This window comes from Lepeophtheirus salmonis, chromosome 1 (genome assembly GCF_016086655.4).
Source record: "Lepeophtheirus salmonis chromosome 1, UVic_Lsal_1.4, whole genome shotgun sequence".
Taxonomy (NCBI): Eukaryota; Metazoa; Arthropoda; class Copepoda; order Siphonostomatoida; family Caligidae; genus Lepeophtheirus; species Lepeophtheirus salmonis.
In genome coordinates this window covers 15,843,182-15,862,827 of record NC_052131.2, presented here as the reverse complement: position 1 = coordinate 15,862,827, position 19,646 = coordinate 15,843,182, and the positions used below count along the sequence as shown (strand labels likewise).

At 31.4% G+C, this 19,646-nt stretch overlaps 1 protein-coding gene across 1 annotated transcript in view; it reads right to left on the bottom strand.

The window, feature by feature from the left end:
- Window positions 1-4,080, bottom strand: part of LOC121118763 (uncharacterized) — a 36,398-nt gene extending 32,318 nt beyond the window's left edge. Inside the window, exon 1 of the mRNA XM_040713361.2 lies at window positions 3,871-4,080. The gene's annotated coding sequence lies outside the window, so the exon portion shown is untranslated. The remainder of the gene's footprint in view (window positions 1-3,870) is intronic.
- Window positions 4,081-19,646: the final 15,566 nt, after the last annotated feature.

The following is a 19,646-nucleotide window of genomic DNA, read 5'->3' as shown; positions in this document are numbered from 1 at the left end:
CATAGTCGATATCAGGGGAAGAGCAATGATAGGATTTAATTCCATCTCTCAAGGATTGCATAGTTTCCACAAGTCGGGATTCCATTCCTACTCATTATTAAATAGTTATGATGACATCATTTCTAATCCAACAATACCATAAATCAATCATATCCGTCTCCCTTCTATAACGTGTCATCGACTCATATCCACTTCCGACTGCACAGTTCTCTCTGTACAGCGCTTATTGATTTTTTTATACTTGAAGTTTCTTTACTTTTCCTAAATAGATCTCAACATTGAAGAACGGGAAAATATAAATCATGTTATATCATTAAATTTTTGCTAAAAATGACTGTTGTACAAAAATTGTCTTACGGATCATTTTGATCCCGTTATTATAAATGATATTTTATATTATAAAAAGTTCAAGAAGCACATATTCACCTAATGAATTATAAAGCGATATTTTTGTGTAGACTAAATATAAGAATTTTAATTTGTAGAAGTATGTAAATCTCCAGAATAGGAGCACTGTAATTGAAGAAGCAGTTGATAAAAAGTAAAAACAAACGAGAGTTAAATGAAAATATTTTTCTTTTATAATAAATGAAATGTACTTTTTTTTATCAATAAGGTACAAATTTCATTGAATGAGATATAAAATATATATTTGTATTTTTCAAATGCCCTTCTTTTTGGTCTTTTTAATAAAAAAATACAAAATCTATTCAAAACTGGCCTGGGGCAAGTACTTGATGTCTTTCCAGGTGACGTTTTGGGGCGTTTAGGACTCCAAATGAATGCTGATGTCCACAAAACATTTAAAACGAGAATTAACACGATATATCTTGTTTTCAATAAGTACCCTTTTTTGCGGCAAGTGCGATACCTTGTCTTAAAAGGAAATGAAGCTAATATAAAAGAGATACAATTTCAGGGAGCTTGTACTGGGGTTAGAGTGCTCCAAAATATATCTGGTTGGAATAGAAAATAATGGGTCATAAAATATATCAAGTGGACAAATTAGATTAGGACAGGCCTACTTAGAGGAAGGGAGTTCATACACTTCTGGGACTCTTTGATCCATGTGAATCCGTGATCACAATTGCTTCAAAGGGGATGAAAGAATTGATCCATGGATTGTTTCGAATTGTAGAATTAGCAGAGGATCGATCAATTCACTGAACCAAGATCTATGGGTCTTTGAATTTGCCATAACTATTCTCTCGTAGCAGATTGAGTATGATTGATGACACTCCCCTCTCCAGCAAATATCGACAGTTGAGTCTTTCAGGAATCCGACCTACAATAATCCTTTTATATTATGGTAGATATGGTTATTTTACAAAATTATAAATCCTATTTTTTAGAATTGGTTTCCCAAAAAATTGACATGGATTTTCGAAATGGATCAATCCAGTAAATATTTGATTACAATTAAAATAACATTCTTATATAACATTTCAATTACATTTCCTTATTAACTGCCGCCTCATGCCAAGCATATAAAAGGCCCCTATATCTTAAAATATCAGACACGTTGTTTATTCATTTAGATGAACAAACTATATTACATAACGTCATTAGAAAATATAATAATATGTAATGAAAGGCAAGGAGCAAAATAGAAATTCGTTGTTCTAATGGGAGGCTTTAAAAAAAAATCAAAGTCATTCGGGATGCTATAAAAATATTTACTTCATAAATATCCATGCCGTACATCATACTAAAAAAACTATGACACTATGAAAAATCTTATATATATGTATGTAGATATAAATGAATAAATTGCCCCTATCACAATGGTTGTAAAACGTAAGCACTTTCGGTACGTAAAGGGGAAACGAAAGTTAATATGGTAACCCTGACAATTTGAAAGGAGATGAGCTTAGCTTTCTTGTCCTTTAATTAAATCTGCTGCGAGCACTGGTAGATGAAAAAAATAAAAATAAATACTTTTTTTAGTCGGTTAAATTATTAATCACTCAACCTCAACAAATAATAATATTATGGATGCATTAGTGGTAGTATCAGGTATTCCCCTGAGATATTAGGCGTCGACGAACGTACAAATTTTTCTATACTAATATAGATGATCACTTCCCAATTCGTGGTATTATGCTCCGTCTTTCATGAGCACACTCACACGTAGAAACTCACTCAATATTTAGAAGTTCTCTTCTCTCAAAAATGATTCAATAATCACAAACACCTTTAGAAAATTAAAAAAAACTCCTTAGTTTGCCAAAAACAAAAAACTCAGACTCTCAAAAATGCTTAGGATTTACAACCACAGCTATCACATTTCCACATCCTTTTTAGCAGTTGCATTAATTAATATCCTCAAATATATATATATATTTCAAAATGCAACATATGCTTGACTCTAGAAAAACTTCATTCATTATCCTATATCAATAATAATTATGCAAGTTATTTTTTTTATCATTCAACAAACTTCATATAGAAAGTTTTTGTTACTTATTATATGAGTAATAGATCATAACTTTAATGAATTACATTTAGTATTAATTAATAACACTTTTGTGTCATAATAAATCGATTGGCAAATACAAATTAATGGTATAAATATTTTATAACGATACTTTCAAATTGTATAATATATATTTTTATTGTTCCATAGACAAAAAGACAAAAATAATGAAATATCATTGTTTTTACATGCACAATATAAAAACTAATTAAAAAATTAATTATAAATTATTCAATGGTAAATACATTTGGCATGTTACCTTCTAGCCTTAATACTTTTAAGAAGTTGAATCTTGTAGAGAGTTAGGTAGTTAAACTTGGACTGTTAATTTATGTTAATTTTCTCGTTCATATAGGAAGCTTTAGTCATTATTTTTGACATTCTGGTTCAGACATCCTTTGTGAAAATACAAACTAATATAAACATTTGGTCGTCTCGTCATCATGAGAGAACAAAAACCATAGGGGAACGCATCTAATATCTCATAGATGCTGAGTTGAGAAAACGATGGTTTAGGACATTGTGAAGTGCTCTAGGAGCCTGGATTTCAAGGTGGCCAAAATGAAAAATGATGGAAAAGACCTCTCCAGGAAAGCAGGAATTGGACAGCACAATTTAAAGATGGATACGATGTTCCTCTCCAGCTTGGAGAAGAAGATCTAGGATAAAGTCAATGAATCGCCTGGACATCGACTTCTCCGTTACTGCTAGGACCAACCAAACATCTGGACCAAACAATGGTCCTGGCATCGTGGCCTATGATGGCAAAAATATGCCTTCGTTCTTCTTCAAGCCCGTTTAGAAAATCGGCTAGGAGGCTTACTAAAATAGGGCTATTGTACGCCATCTTGCCATGGCTGAAGGCCAACTATCTGGAAGGTAACTAAGTGTGGACTCAAGATGGTGCTTCCTGCCACACGTCCGCCAAGTGCCAATAACATGGCTGGATTCTGGTCCAAAGATATGTGTCCCCCTTCCTCGTCAGACTTGAGTCCGATTAACTTTTCTGTGAGGGGCACTTTGGAGAGAGAAACCTAAAAAAACTTCAAAGCCAAATGTGGACTTACTGCAGGCCACTATAGTGCCTGCGTTGGACAACTTTTTTGATGAATTTTGTCATGAACTCCTGTAAGGCCTTTCACCGTCGTGTAAAGGCTTTGATTCCCTCTGAAAGTGGCCAAATTGAGGTACCAAGTTTGGAAAATCCTTATTTACAAGTTTTTTTTTGTTATTACTGAAGTATTTCTAAAGCAAGCTCTCGAGTCAGGCTTTTGCTCTTAACCCCGTACAATTTATATATAGCTATATGTGCAGCCAATATTGTAAAAATCTCTTTTATGAAAGTACATAAAAACATATGTACGTCAAAAGTCCTTAAATATATTATTTCTTACCTAAAATTTGTTCTGCTCGGGAGTTAAAAATATTGAAGGACTATCTAGTGATGAAATCTATATTGTTCAAGGCTTAAGGAGTCATGATTACGAGTCACAAATTATCTACGAAAGGATGAAATATAAAAAAGACACTCGGGAGTCACTGTAGACACAAAATTCACGAATCCTTTATTGTTGTCCCTTCTGGTAGAGACCATATGCTACTGTGCGATAGAAATACAACTTACAATACAACTACTACTAACCAGAAGAAATGATAATTATTGTGTTAACCTGTATGCGCCAGCGAATGGTTGGCATGCCCGGGTAATTTGGAATTAAATACATAATATGTGTATATATACATTTTGATTTCAAGGATTTTGAAATTGAAGAAAATAATATAATTTTATGTATTTAAAAATACATGAAATTATATTATTTATAAGTGTAGTAAAAAGGTTAAACATTAAATTTCTTCATAAATGTTTATTTGTAATTTATAAAAACGCTCATGATGATCCATGTAGTATCCTTTTTTATTACTCTTTAGAAATGAATGACTTCTAACAATGATAAGTATGACTTAATATTAATGGGAATTAATTAAAAAACATGGAGCATCTCAAAGCAAAAGGAGACTTTTTTTTTAGAAATATTATTTTTTTATACTTATTACATTTTATATTACAGTAGTCAGGGAATATGTGTACAAAAATTTTTCTTAATAGAATTTTTTTCATTTCAATACAAAAGTTATTATCAAATTTTATCTAACTTGATGAACAATTTTTTGATTTTTTTAATTAAGCATACTAAATTTTTATATTCTCTACTACTATAAGAATAGTCTAGAAATATATGTACAAAATTTGAGACATATGGATCGATTTTTTATTAAAAAAATAATAGAAGAGGATGTTGAAATGTGTATATAATTTTTCAGTCTTGCCATAACAATGTGACAATCAAAACAGTGCTCATATGACAGTTGGACCCGAAGATTTCTATTGTTTTATCCTTATTTGCGTCAATTAACCTTCTAGCACGTGGTGTATCTTTGAGATCAAAACTACGGGAACAGAATCGACAAAACCAAAATACCACGTGATTGGCTGTTACAGTATCAGAACCAAAAACATTATTCACATTTTTCGCTGCATGGCTTGTGTTTTACCCTTTATCGAAGAAAAACTGTAAGATATGGCGCATTTTCTTTTTGCCGGTGTCCATCTTTGACAACCAATCAAACAGTCATCTTAAGAAGTTTTTTTAGGTCTAAATATTATATTTCTAACGCTCTCGTGATCGTGCTAATATAACGGGATATACCCATTACTAAATCCATCTATTCGAAAAATGAGTTACAGCCTATATTTGGATTTCAAGGATTTTGAAATTGAAGAAAATAAGTTTATACGTATTTAAAAATAAAAATCATATACGATGGATGTACAATAAATAGCTATTTGATAAGCTTGAAAGAGATAGAAAGAGAGTATTTGGCACGTTCTAATCCTTATGAATATTGAATAAGTATATAAACAATAACCAGGGTCATCTTTTCTGAACAATGTCTTCATTTCGCAATTCTTCTTCTTACGTACAAAAAGATGTATGTTTTTAAATAATATATTTTTGTTTGTTTTTTACATGAATCCTAATCCTACAATGCATCATCCACTCACAATAGATAAAAGGCTTTATAGGGATTCTTTGATGAAAAAGAATAGACACTAAGGCACCCTCTAACTAGTGAAAAATAACAAAATCTCAAATTTTAAACACTAAGAGGAAGTCGAAAAATTCAAATTACTCCAGGGCATCATTTTCTGGTTATATATGTACAGTTTTCTTTGAGCTTGGATTTTTCGTAATGTTTTTAGTCGTGATTTTCATTCAACTTCTATTGAGCATTGCCACGATATTATCCCCGTGCATCTGCATACAAATCCTACCGGACGTTAATCAGTTCCTATACAAAGGTAACTTCGTAACAATTTAACGTGAGTAAGTTGAAAATATCAAGGAGGAAAAAAATGAATTACATTACGTTTTTTTAAAAATATTTGAAGCCAAACTGACTCTAATTTTAGTCCATAAATGCATTGTAGTGCATTCTTAGGGCGTTAACACCAAAACAATCTTGAACAAAAATCTAGAAAAAGAGAAAATATTAGTTCGGTTGAAAAGTTTGTAGGGTGACATCAAGATGTAGCCAATTGAATTAAATCCTAAGGTTTTTAGTTAGTATCCAACTTCAAACGATCTGTGTACATGCTTGCCAGCAGCTATCAGACAGATAGTTCGTGAGATGTGGAATTGTGAGAGAAGTTAATAAAGCATTGTTTACATTTTAACATTATTTGGAATATGGACCAGGAAAATCAGCCCTTGAGAAAGAGTTTTCTTAAATTTAAAATGAAATGAGCGTCGAAAACAATGTACAAAGCGCTCGTCCGAAAGTGGGAATAACCGACGAAAACATAAAAAAATTGACAAAAAATTATAATGTGAAGTTGATGGACATATCTGAGAATCTACAGATATTAAAGGAACGTGTCATATGGCCATTATAATGGTTGTTTCGCCCTCAAAGGTGACTAGATTTAATAAATAAATTGAATTATTACAAATAAACGTATTTTACTATGTTAGCCTAATTTATTATAATTAAAGATACACAATAATATTAACTATATCAGAGAATTTTGCCCCGAAATGGCCGAAAAATTGCTCTTGTATTGACGGATCACATATGTAGAATCATTATATACAAACAACACCTTGGAGGAGGAGCCACATCCGTTTGAAATACAGATTGAGGACTTAAAAATTGCAATAATTCTATTACGATTTTATCCCCGTTGTTTTTAAGTACGAACGAGGTTTAATTATGCAACCAAAAGAGAGCTAAAACAAACAAAAAGTTTTGATTTTATCCCATGTCTCTAAGTGTAAAAATGTCGGAGTAACAACTGAAAAGCCAAGGAGTGCGTGATCTCCTCTGGTCGGTGTGAGTCTTGGAGAATAATGTCTACTACACCTTTCATCCAAATTTGGATTTGCTGCCATCGTCACAGCGCGATACGCCATGGATAAGACATTCATCGTCAAGAGCTGCCAATCTGTTCGGCGGCATATGTAGGCTATTATTGTGTGTGCCCTATTGCAAAAAAAGAAGAAGAACAAGAAGCTAAATATAGTATTTAAACACATCACAGATTGGTTTTGAGTTATATTTTCTATATACCATAAAATTTACGTTTTTCGTAACTAAGTCACGCTACTGCGTGCTTTTGTATTCAGCTCAAGGTGCTTCCAAAAAGGTTGAAGACCCCTTCCATAGATACATATATTTGACTTTAACATACTTACAACATGCTTGAAGTTGATTTGTAATGGCAAAGGGCTATTGCCCTCCGTAAATACATGGTAATTTAACAAACAAGGGTTTAACAGAATCATCATGAGGCCATCAGCTCTTCCTCTAGGCTAATTGTTTTTGTATGTACGTACATTAACTCTATTGTTGTCATGCGAAAATATCAAAGTATATGCTATAATTGATAGACTTGTATTTTTTAGGCTTTCTTCCAAACATCCATCGAATATCTTTTTATCATCAGCTACGTACATTGTTCATACCTATTTATTGATCCGACAGTCATCATTTTTATTACTTTTATCAAAGATTATTATTACATTAGCTGTTTCTACCTACATACATAAATGGTAATAAAAGATGGATGCTCAAGAAACCTTTTTTACTCTAGCATTCATCTTTGAAAATTGATGGTCATACACATACAAAGAAAGGAAACTATTTGACAAACAAAGAACTTGAAACAAAAATAAATAATTATAATCTGAGATTGCAATTCTTTTTATGATAGGTATTTAACATACACGATAGGTTTGAGCGTTACTAAGGGAATGAATAAGTATTAATTTTATATACGTTTCTCGTTTCTCTCCCCCAAGTAGTCAGTTGCATCGTTGTCAGTGCCGAGAAGGCTGTAAAAACTACTGACATCTCCGTCCGAACAGCTTGCAACATCATCAATATGCCCATTGCAGCTTCATACAACAAAGAACCAAAACTGCATAATATGGCTGACTTCTGATCTGCCTCCATGTGGCCTTCCTCTAGCCCTGACCTCAATCACCTGGACTTTGCAGTTTGGGGTGTCTCGGAGAAGAACATCTGCCGCACCTCTCATCCAAATTTGGATTCGCTCCGAGCTGCCATTGTGACAGTGGGGTACGCCATGGACACTGTCTTCAATCTGTTCACCGCCGTATGAAGGCTGTTATTGTTTGTGATGTTGAAAATATAGAATAAAAAATAAAGCAAATTGTAGCATTTTAACATATTGGTTTTCTGTTGTCTTTTCTTGATTCCATAAAAATGACATTTTTGGAGTTTTGTCGTTATACCACAAGCTTTTGTTTCCCACTCCTTATAGACCAATTTTCTTTCCTATCCTGATGTATGGAGTTGTACAAATATGATTTATGTAACATATTTAACTTTATTTTACGGTATTGTTGGTCGATATTCTCCATTCTGAAACACAACTTACTTCATCAAGAATTCATCAATAAAATCTTTTTAGCCCGAATTTTAAATGAGGCCGATCCATAGCCATTTTTTTTTGTATCATAGATCCCAAGCGAACAACTTTAAAGGACTGAATTAGTTCGATCCATTGAAAATCATAAGGTTCTAGGATTTCCAGACCGAAAACCAAAACAAATATGTATACTTAAGTAATTTTTTTCGTACATATTTTTTTGACATTAAAAAGACATAAGATCGTTGCCAGGCATTGCCATATAGGTAACAAGGAGGCCAACAACCATATATACCTACCTACAGAGTATAAAAGAATGGTTTGAATGGTTCTTGAAATAGGGTTTTTATCTTTCACAAAAGTAAGATTATTACGATTTCATAACTAGAGGCTGGGTTTTTTATGATGCCCTTCCTTCTAAAAACAACCCTCATCCTCACTTGAGGAGTAGAAGAAACAAACTAACTTCAGTAAAATATAACGGTTTAAAAGCACGATGTTTGATTCATAATACGTGCAATGTGCAAGGTAAAATCGTGGACTTTTTGATAACGAAAAAATATAATAAACTTTTGCAAGAATGAAAAGGAGTACATAAATGAGGCTTTATCGCAGACTTCTTTATTGATATATCTTTCTATTTTTCAAAATAATTTGCTTTAGCTGTTACCATAGTCTCCAACCTAAGCCTAAAGTTGCTTCAGCAAGAAGGCCTTGTAAATGAATGCCCACTGCTTCTATTTAGTGACCTTGAGATAATCCAAATTTTGTTGAGGTGTAGTACAGACTCTCTTCTCTACTATAACTCAAATTACATAGTCAAGGGAGGAAATTTTTGTGAACAGATAGGAACTTGTGACCCATTATGCTCCAATCAAGTCAACAGCTTCTGACTTCTCTTGACCCGGCTGGCCTTACTTTCTGTTTAGTGCTATGACCAATCCCCAAATCCTTCACAAACATATTCATAGTCCAATCATTGACATTTAGAGCCTTGACATGCTCCCTCTTCGACTTAGACGGACGTCTGGTGAATGAAATGTCTACGTCCTCCATGATCCCAATTTCCCGGTGTCTACCGCTGGCAAGGAACCCCTTAAAGCTCCTACCTGAAGTCACCATACATTTTATCTTGTAAATAAGACTGGGAGAGAACCCTACAATCTGACATTCATTTGGGTGGGGAGAAACTCTTTGCCTTTTCGCCTCCATGCAGAAAACTGTTGATTTTGGAATTTTAATATATATTTTATTAACCAAAATAATCTGGCACACTGTGTAATGCAAACAAGGGGAGAGATAAATCATGGCTTATATATTGATCACCCTACCTTTAGAATAATTAGGGGAATAACAAGGAAAATGGAGATAGCCCAAGGTGGTTAAAAATATACCTTTTTAGATGAATGACCCTTTATATTGACAAAAAAGGGTTTCGGGGTGACTGTCCTGCATTTCCTTACTCTATAATTGTAGGTTTTTTTTGTTATATCTACCTTTGGATCTCTTAAAAAGAGTTCACTTATTTGTAAACAAGGTTTATCGGTAGAATAATACTCTAAGAGATTAGATTAATCACTCTTCAAGCGAAAGAAAATAATCCCTACCTTTTCCGTATATGAACAGCTTTTATAATACTGTATTTCTGTATCTGCTAAGATAAATATAAAAATTCGATCTGACTCTTAGTAATAGTAAAATAATGCAATTACAGTGTGCGTAACTGAAATCCGAACAAATATTAGTACAACAATATTCGATCATATGTTTCAAGAACAAATAGAGATTAATAAATATGATTCTCATTAGCTGCTACAACAGCCTCCAAACGGAGACTAAAGACAGATAAAGTCTTACTTGTATAGGCTTAATCTATTTTGTCCTAGTCTGCATTCCCGTTCAACATGCTTTCCTTCTCCACAACGCTCAAATAGATCCGATCTGGTGATGATGGGGGCCACATGGATGGAGGTAAAAAATGTCATAAATTGAGCTCAAACCAAACTTTGGACTTTAAGCCTTAAAATTGACCCAGATGTCTCAATTTGTCCCTAACTGCATATACAATGGTATGAGATCACCCCAACTTGTTGGTGATGTTTATTCCCGCGCGGAACAAAATAAGGATGTTGTTTCGTTTTGTTTCTTCTATATAATTTTAATCAAAAGAAAATATTAACTGGTAAATATTATTTGTAAAATCATATAACCTCTTTAGAAATTTCAAAAATTTGGGGTCTTTGAGCTATCTCTAAATATTTTTCAAGATGGTTCAAAATTAGCCAATGATATCTATAGACTAAGAGAAACATTTTGAGACCCTATAAACCTAATATTTCGAACATTTAAAAATAAGCTTCACCCTATTGTGTATGTAATTATAATGGTTATTTATGTAATTCCAAATAACCAATAATTATCATCAATATTTAGTTGAAAGAGTTAAATATATATTTATATATTTGAACAATGAATTTCACCTTGAAAAAAAAAATCATTTGGAAGGTCAAAAGTCTCTGGGAAATTTTCGGGGGAAATCCTTCGGCATTGTTTCTTCTTTTTTTTTTAAAGGAATAAAAGTTGTGATAGTTGAAAATGTGTTAATGGAATCACACATTAAAAAAAAGAAAAATCAATTAACCTTTTAGAGGATTGGGTTCTTGTACTATTAATTGTACCTTGGAAAATAAATATTCTCAAAAATGGTTTGTCATAATATTTTATAAAACTAAAGTAAGTCCAATTTGGCTCTTGAGTCATTATTAGCACAATTTGTGAAAGTAATTTAATTGAATTAATTTTAATATACAAAAAAAAAAAAGAGATTTTTTAAATTCTTTTTAATAGTTTGAAATTAAAAAAATTCTTTAAAAATAAATAACTCCGCGTCAAATTGATGCCATTATATCCAGTGCAATGAAAGAATTCTAAATTGGTACAGTTATTTCAAATCGGGTAATGGAGATTATATTTATTCTGGAAACCCCAATTTTTTTAAAGATCTTTGTAAAATCGTCTAATTACTAATTAAGTAATCAACTAATTAACCACAACTATATGATCAGATATGTTGCCACTTAAAATTTTCCATCTTTATGTAAAAAATATTATCTCTCTAAAATATCCCAATGATTTTTTTTAAATGAAAAAATTACGGGGTATTAAATACCAAAGTTCGATCTATTCACTGTAGGCGTTGAGTATAAGTTGCGATGTCTGTACAAGTTTTAACTTGTAAAGACAAATTGTTCAATGTTCAATTTGTTTGTCTTAAAATGCATTATTTGATTACAACATTGGTCATTCTAATACTCCACAATTAATCGATACTATCATTTGATTTTGATCTATTTAAATTATATGGTCATTATGTATTTGCGAGTCATATAACTTAGGACATATGAACTTCATAATGTGCCATAGAATTACAACTTTTACAAAATCGCAACTTGTATACAACATATGTGCAACGGGGAACATCATTTATTTTTCAAAACAGCATTATATACTTTTGTCAAAAACTATTATAAATCAGAGAGTTTTGCTTTAAACCATTTTGCATCAAGGATATTTTGCCAACTTGTTTTAATTGTCTTTTGGAAAAATGTTCTTGTACCCTGTAGTTGAAATTTTGTTAAAGGACCCGCACATAAAAAAAGAAGAAGAATCAATTAACCTTTTTGAGGATCCGGTACTTGGACTATTAATGTACCTAGGTACATAAAGGTGAAAATTATAAATATATGTATCCACTTACTGATCTATAACCATTTGAAAAGTCGTGCCCATTAGTATATAGGTAAGTTAATGGATTCCATTTTTAAGTGATTTATTTAAGGAATATTGTCCGATATGTGGGTTTGCCTTTTTTGATAAATATACCTATATTATCCAAAACTAATTAATACAATTTGTAAAAAGTTTTAAATAACATCATTAGATTTATGTTACAAATTCTTTCTTTATTTGTTATAGGTTATTATTTGGAGAGGGGACACTCCTCCTCCAAATAGTAACGAGTCCGGGTTTGTAATATGTTGTGCGTCAATATAAAAATAATATATAATAACAAATCAGACAAGGTAAAAATTTCAATTAATTTTGTACTTCATAAATACATAAGGGACGTACGGGAGGGGGGCGTGTGGGCTGGAGGGGTTGAATCCCCCTCCCAAAGGAAATTTTTGATTTTTACTAAAAAAATCATTAAATATTTGATTTAAAAAAAAATTAAATATTTGAATTTCAATTCAATTTTGAAAAAAAAAAATAATTTTGCCTGAATATCTATGGATTTTTGAAATTTTTCCCCAAATAATTAATTTTTCTTTTGTTATTATTCATCCCAATGTTTCAACCATTTTTATAAAAAATATTTCATTATAACAAAAGAAAAAAACAACAAATGATTCATAATTATTAGGACATAAGATAGCTTTAAACAAAAACTTAGTTCAGTTACAACTGGCTATTGTCCTCTACGCCGAACGTATCCCCTTATCCACCATGAAGTTGACCCACTATGTCGTGGGTGTGGCTTAAGAGAAGAACCACTTCATTTAGTTTATGAATGTCGTAAATTTATAAATTAGCAGACACAGCATTTGGACCATTTTCGCCATTTTCAAGGACTTTCCGTCTCCCACATCTCCATTTCCAAATATTAGTGTCTTTTTTAGAGTGGTAACGTTTTGAAATTAATAAATTTTAGACTACAATTTATATAATTTTTCTTTTCTTTCTTTAGAATATATGGTCCTAGATCACTTTGGACCACTCTTCTAAATGTAATTTTGTTGAACAGACACTTTGCCAAAAAACAAAAACAAAAAAAAAACTTCCTTCATGTTATTCTAATTTTATAAGATAAAATGTCTAATTATTTACCACAAATTCCAATGATCAAGTGTTCATTAGTTAATCATCGTCTCTGGCTTTATAATTCTCAAGATGGGTCGATCATTGGGAGAGACACCTACACTAAATAAGGAGCACATGCCCTTTTTGAAAAGTAATACGAAAAATATTCAGCCAAGAATCCATACATTGACAACAACCAATAAAATACACTGTATATTTTGGTGTCTAGCGAAGTAAATACGTTATTTATTGGGCGATTGACATCATTTTTGTAAAAACAGTTCTAAAGTAGTTCGATCCAGTTGTTGAAGGACTCTCATAATGAAATAAATCCACTAGTTATAAATAATGAACATTTAACTATTGCAGTTCGTGGCAAATTATTACTAAAAGTTTTTTCTTTAGAAATTGGAGTAACACGATTTGGAGTTATAATTACATAGGGTTGTTTCGTAAATGATCATAATATATATATATTTGGCAAAGTGCTCATTCGGCAAAATGGCTTTTGGCAAAGTGGCTTTCCTCAAAATGTTTTTGCTAAAGTGTCTGCTCACGATAAATTATATTTTGATCATGCATTAGTTTTTTAATTTTAAATGTTTGGGCATTTGGTGTTTCATTATTTTCAATTTTACTCATATTGGGAGTCAATTTTCAACTGTTTGTTCGACATAAAACAGTTGACATTTCATGAGTTTATAGAAAACTGTAGAATTAGCTGTTTCATAACACAACTAACACATTTTCAAAGACTTTCAATTTTCCTATACTACCCTTGAACACAAATATAATATTCTAAACAAACCAGCCTTATAAGTGTTGTGTTCAATTCAAATGTAGAAAAAATAAATTGGGGTTAAAAGCTAAATGTAAGATTGAATTGATAGATTGAGGTATAATCTCTTGTAAAAGCTTAGTGAAATAAAACTATACAGCTGATGATATGTTTTTTTTAGGGATAGTCATAGTTTGGAACAAATTTGGAACTATAAAAAAAAATCCAAGTTTTCTAGAATTTTATCTGGTGAACTAATAAATTAGCTTTGATTTATTTGGTTCAAATGAGGTCTTAGTAATTAGAAGTCATGCTTCTAGTTGTAAGGTTGATATATAATATAGATTTTAACATTAGATAGTTTAATATGGTGTACTAATAATTCGCATTTGGTCCGGGCCAAAGTAAAGCAAATAACATTTTTAACACTACTTCAATAAATTTGTTCCAGCTTAGCATTCAAATACTTAGGTGAAATAACAATATTAATGGATCAAATATAGTCCTGAATTCGAAGATGTCACGTTGGATATTTTTTTTACGCCTTAAAATCTGATTTTAAATTTATTAATAACTATTCAAATCACTTCAAAATATTTATCTACGACTCAACATTTCAAATTATTTATGCCTTTTCCATATTGTTTAAATTAAATATAATATGGTATCTGTGGAGTAATTATATATTTATTATTAATTTTCTGTTTCTTTTTGGATGAAAGGTTGTGTAATACGTAACAACGTGGCAGAGGTTAGCATTTTTGACAGCCCTTCCCTCTCGGTATATGAAAGTTAAAATACGACCCAATCCGCTGTCAATTTTTTTTATAGATTTTAACCATTTTTTTGTAAGATTAGAAAACACAACACTGGTGTGTTTCTCTATTTAACCCAGATACCGTAGAAACAAATTGAAATGTAAAAAAAAGAAAAAAAGTATGGACTATATTTGTTTAATTCTTGGCATCTATTATCTCTATAGAAAATTTCAAAAGAAGTTCTGTAGGTTTTTTTTTTTTTTTTTGAGTATAAACACTGATTGTTCAAGTGATTCCAATTTTAAGAGTAAATGCTATGAGAGATAGTAGAACGGAACGCTAAAATCCTGTTTTTAGAGTTTAACATTTAAAAAAAGTGGCATTCCGTTCATTGAACGTGCGTTTCACTGAATACTGGTAAACTTTAGGTTCAGTTCATAAGTCTGAAACACACGAAATCTATTCATTTAAAAAATACAATTATTTTTTAACTTTCTACAATAATTTAAAAATCCATCAAATAACTATAAAGTCAATAATATATATCAATAGTGCTTTAGTAATACATTGAAGACAAAACTACGTCACTCGCAAAATATTGAATAGAATCAAATTACGCGTAGAAAAAGACTCTTACTATTAAAATGATTATTATAAATGAAGCTTTTAGATTTAATGATTTTGTACATTTTTAGCTAAAGGCATTTGTACCTACACATTATATTAAATCAATCAGTTATTTGCAAAATGAATTAATCATCAATCATGATAATAGCTAATTAATTCTCTAAAAAAAATATTTATTCGTTTCCACTGCATCCATCAATTTCAGGATGCAACTTGCTTGAAGCCTTTTCCAATTTGAAAAATCGAATTGGATTGGATTTGTCTAATAATTACCACGTTTGTTCCAAGAGATAAAGATAAAATCTTTACCACAATGTAAAAATGAATTCAATTTTTATCAATCATTTAGAAAAATTGATTTTAACCATTTGCAACTTTTAAGAAAATGAATGATAACTATAGGATTTAGAGTATGTTAGACACTCATTAACTTAATGATGCAAATGAAGTGAAAGTATTAAGTATAAATTATGTACAACCCCCCATAATTATATGTATGAAATTTTATAACAGATACAAAGAAATTTAACGCTCATATTTTTGTCTAGGAGTGGACTGATATAACTCTAAATTCCTTTGAAAAAAGTTTCAATTTATATGCTAAGTGAACAACTGACTATAAATCAGGTCTATAGACAACCAACAAAAAGGATTCCAAACCCTTAATCTATGCATATAGTGTCTCTTTTTATTGTTCAAGGTCGAAAGAGGTGGAAAAAATCTTCATGATCTGTACAAACAAAATAAAAAACTATTGATATACATGTTAGGAACAGAATGGGGAGCCAAAACGTGCAGTAGAATTTAATTACGATTTTATCCCAGTTATTTTTAGTTACAAAGTTTCATTATGTAGCCAAATAACAGCTGAAACTAAAATAAAGAAATTTTAGTTTATCCATGTCTCTAAGTGGTAAAATTTCAGAGAAACAACAAAAAGACAGCACGTGTGCCAGTGTCAAAGCTGGGAAGGCTGCAGAGACCGTTGGCATCTCCATCCGGCTGCATGCTACATACAGATATCAATTACAGGCCCATACATCCAGGAAGAACCAAAATTTTGCAGCAATCAAATGGCTGACATTTGGTTTGCCTCCATACATCACTCCTCCCAGGGGCGTCCGAAGGTTTATATTTTAGGGAGGGTTAGACTTTGCAGTTTGTTTCGTCTTGGAGAAGAATGTCTGCCGCACATCTCATCCGAATTTGGATTCACTCCGAGTTTCCATCATGACAGAGTCGTACGCCATGGACACGGCCATCCTCGTCAAGAGTTGCCAATCTGTTCAGCAGCGTGTTAAGACTGTTATTACTTGTGGAGTTTTCAAATATATTATAAGTTGGTTTTGAGTGTTCAATTATTGATTCCAAAAAATCACGTTTTTTGTAATTTACTACAAGTTTTCGGTCCCCACTCTGTAATCTGTATACATTAGGATTTCTCATCTAGGATCTTATGGGTTTCTTTTCCGGGAATTATCGGATTTTTACAACAACAAAAAACTCCGGGAACATCTTGTACTTAATTATTTCAATGTGTAATTTCGTTTTGTTTTGTTACATTTCGTTTCAACTTCGTCGAATTTAGTGTCGTCTTTAATTCTTCAGAAAAAAAATGTTTTTGGTCATACGAAACAGTCAATAAATTTAGCTCATTTTATTTTGTAAGGTTCATGCAAAGAACTAGTCATAGCTTCATTCGACTAGCAAAATAGTCAAATTAAAATAAGGAAAGATAAAAAACTCTTTTTATTGCAAAAATTAGATCAAGAATGTACAATAATCAAAATTTATATCATTCTTCAATTTTACAAATGTCAAAATAACCTCCTCTAAATTCCTGAAATCGTTCCTGATGTGTCCTCTATTTTTGGAAACATAAAATGGTTACTCTATTTGAAAACAAGTTTTTTACGATTAATGATATAGTGTAACTGATGTGCATCGACAAAAAATGATGTCAAACGAAGTATCTGATCGGGATCCGAATGCTCAGATACCCAAAATTTATTAAAATATTTATGTCTAAAGATCCAAACCGACCCATTTCTACGTAAGAACGGCTCGAGTCTATATCAATGATGATGCATTCTTATTATAACGATTGGTTTGTTTAGACTAAGTATAGGAATATTCAAGCAGCATTTTATATTACTTTGACGGTGATGTGACATTTTTTGATAGATAAGTGTAATTGAGTAATGACTCTATTTTAAAATGTATATTTTTTTTTCTTAAAAATACACACAAAAAAAAAAAATTGCCTAGATTTAACAGTTTTTCATACATTTATCTTGACATCCTGAAAGTTCTCTGGGTCCCAAAATTTAAAAATGGGTTTCTCAGTATCTTGTTGAATAATAATAATAATATATATATATATATATATATTACTTTCTTGGAATCCTCTAGAAGAATTGCAAGAGATCCATTTAATTAAAATATGGGAATATGTTTTTTATTTTATATATGTAATATGAAATTCATAGAAAGAATGATCGATAAGAGAAGAAATATTTTCAAGGCCATAAATGCAACAATTTGTACAAATACAAAAATCTCTGCCTAAGTATGTTTGACTATATATATATATATTTCTACATAGATAGAGTAGTCTCTATACTTTTGTTTTGTTTCGTTTCTAAAAAAAACAAAAAAACAAAACAAATAATAGACTTTAAGAAATCATGGGAAAATCTGTCCTAGAAACAGAAAATATATTTGAAGGTCTGTTGTCTTGTTTCCAAGGCATTATACATATGTAAACTGGTATTGTCCAGTCCTTATTTAGGATCGAGGACTGTGGTACAGTCTAATCCCCCTTTTTAGTCATTAAAGAAGGTAAAATCGATCTCTCATTATGGCATTAAGGTAGAGATAGGACAGGTCTTAGACCCGAATCCGAAGTACCTAGGTACGGTAAAAGTCAAATGGTATTATCCGAAAAGATCCATGATCTGTACGGGCTTCAGGTACCCCAAATTTACAGATAAATAAAAGATCCAAGGGATTTTCCAGATCTTAAAAAGCTAATAGAATTACTTAATACTCAATCCTAGTTATAAAGAAAAAGATATTATGTATATCAAAGGTAGACTATTTATCTTAATGTGGGCTTGAAGCAATATCTGCATTAACAATTGCTAAATGTGTTGTTATTCCACTCGTCGTTACTGAACAAACACAAAATGTACACTGTATTTGGTCGTGAGCTGTTGCAGTTTCTAAATATTTTCCTCTAATCAGTGTTCTAAACATTGATTGGTTTGATACAAATTAGTTCTAATTAAGCTGTGAACAGTTATCAACTATTATTAAATAATAATGCCATAGTTTGGAGAAGAAGTTGCAAGAAAAAAATGGTGGTTTCCCATGGTTATGTGTTAATTATCAATAAAAATGGAAGCACAAAGGTTAGAGATTGCCATATTGGTTTGCCTATTGGCTTCTCTAGTTCTCTGCCTTCCGACTTCGTCTGGAGCCTGTTATTGAAGCTGGTGGAAATCAAATTCATAAATGATAATTATATTCATAATGTTTAAAAATATAATTAGTTTTAAGATTCTCCAGTACAACCTCATTCTGAGCTGTTGTGCATAGTTATTTGTAACACAATCAAAGTGGTCAAAGACTTTCCGAACACACGGTATCTCATATATCTTATTTTCCTTAATAAACAATCAAGACAGGACTGTACCGAAGCGAATAAATAAGGATAGACGCAAATAATGTAAACACAAAGGAGAAACTTTTTGGACAATCCAAATATTGATCATGAGAACAAACATTTCAGGCATTTGAGATTCGGTGAAAAACATTTTTCAAAATTAGATCCTAGTAAAACAACATATATTTTTGATGGATGAGTCTATTTTGAGTGCTTTTATCTGGTAAAAAAATCCAAATAAAAATAAACAAAAAACATTAAAATATATCCTTGATCCTAGCCCTCAAGCTACAAATTTGTACTTTTTTTCATCTTTAAAAAATGTTCCTTCTCCCTGGTGTATAAAACAAATTAATCAAGTGTCGGACCTTATTTATTCGGCCCAGTCCAGTCTTAGGACCCGTCTTTAAACCCTTCATTCATTGAGACTGTCAGTACTAGAACTGATTAAAAAATAACTTGAATGTGAACCCAGTAGAGTGCAAAACCTTCCCCTAATACATGTGTGCGCGTCTAAAACTGAACAC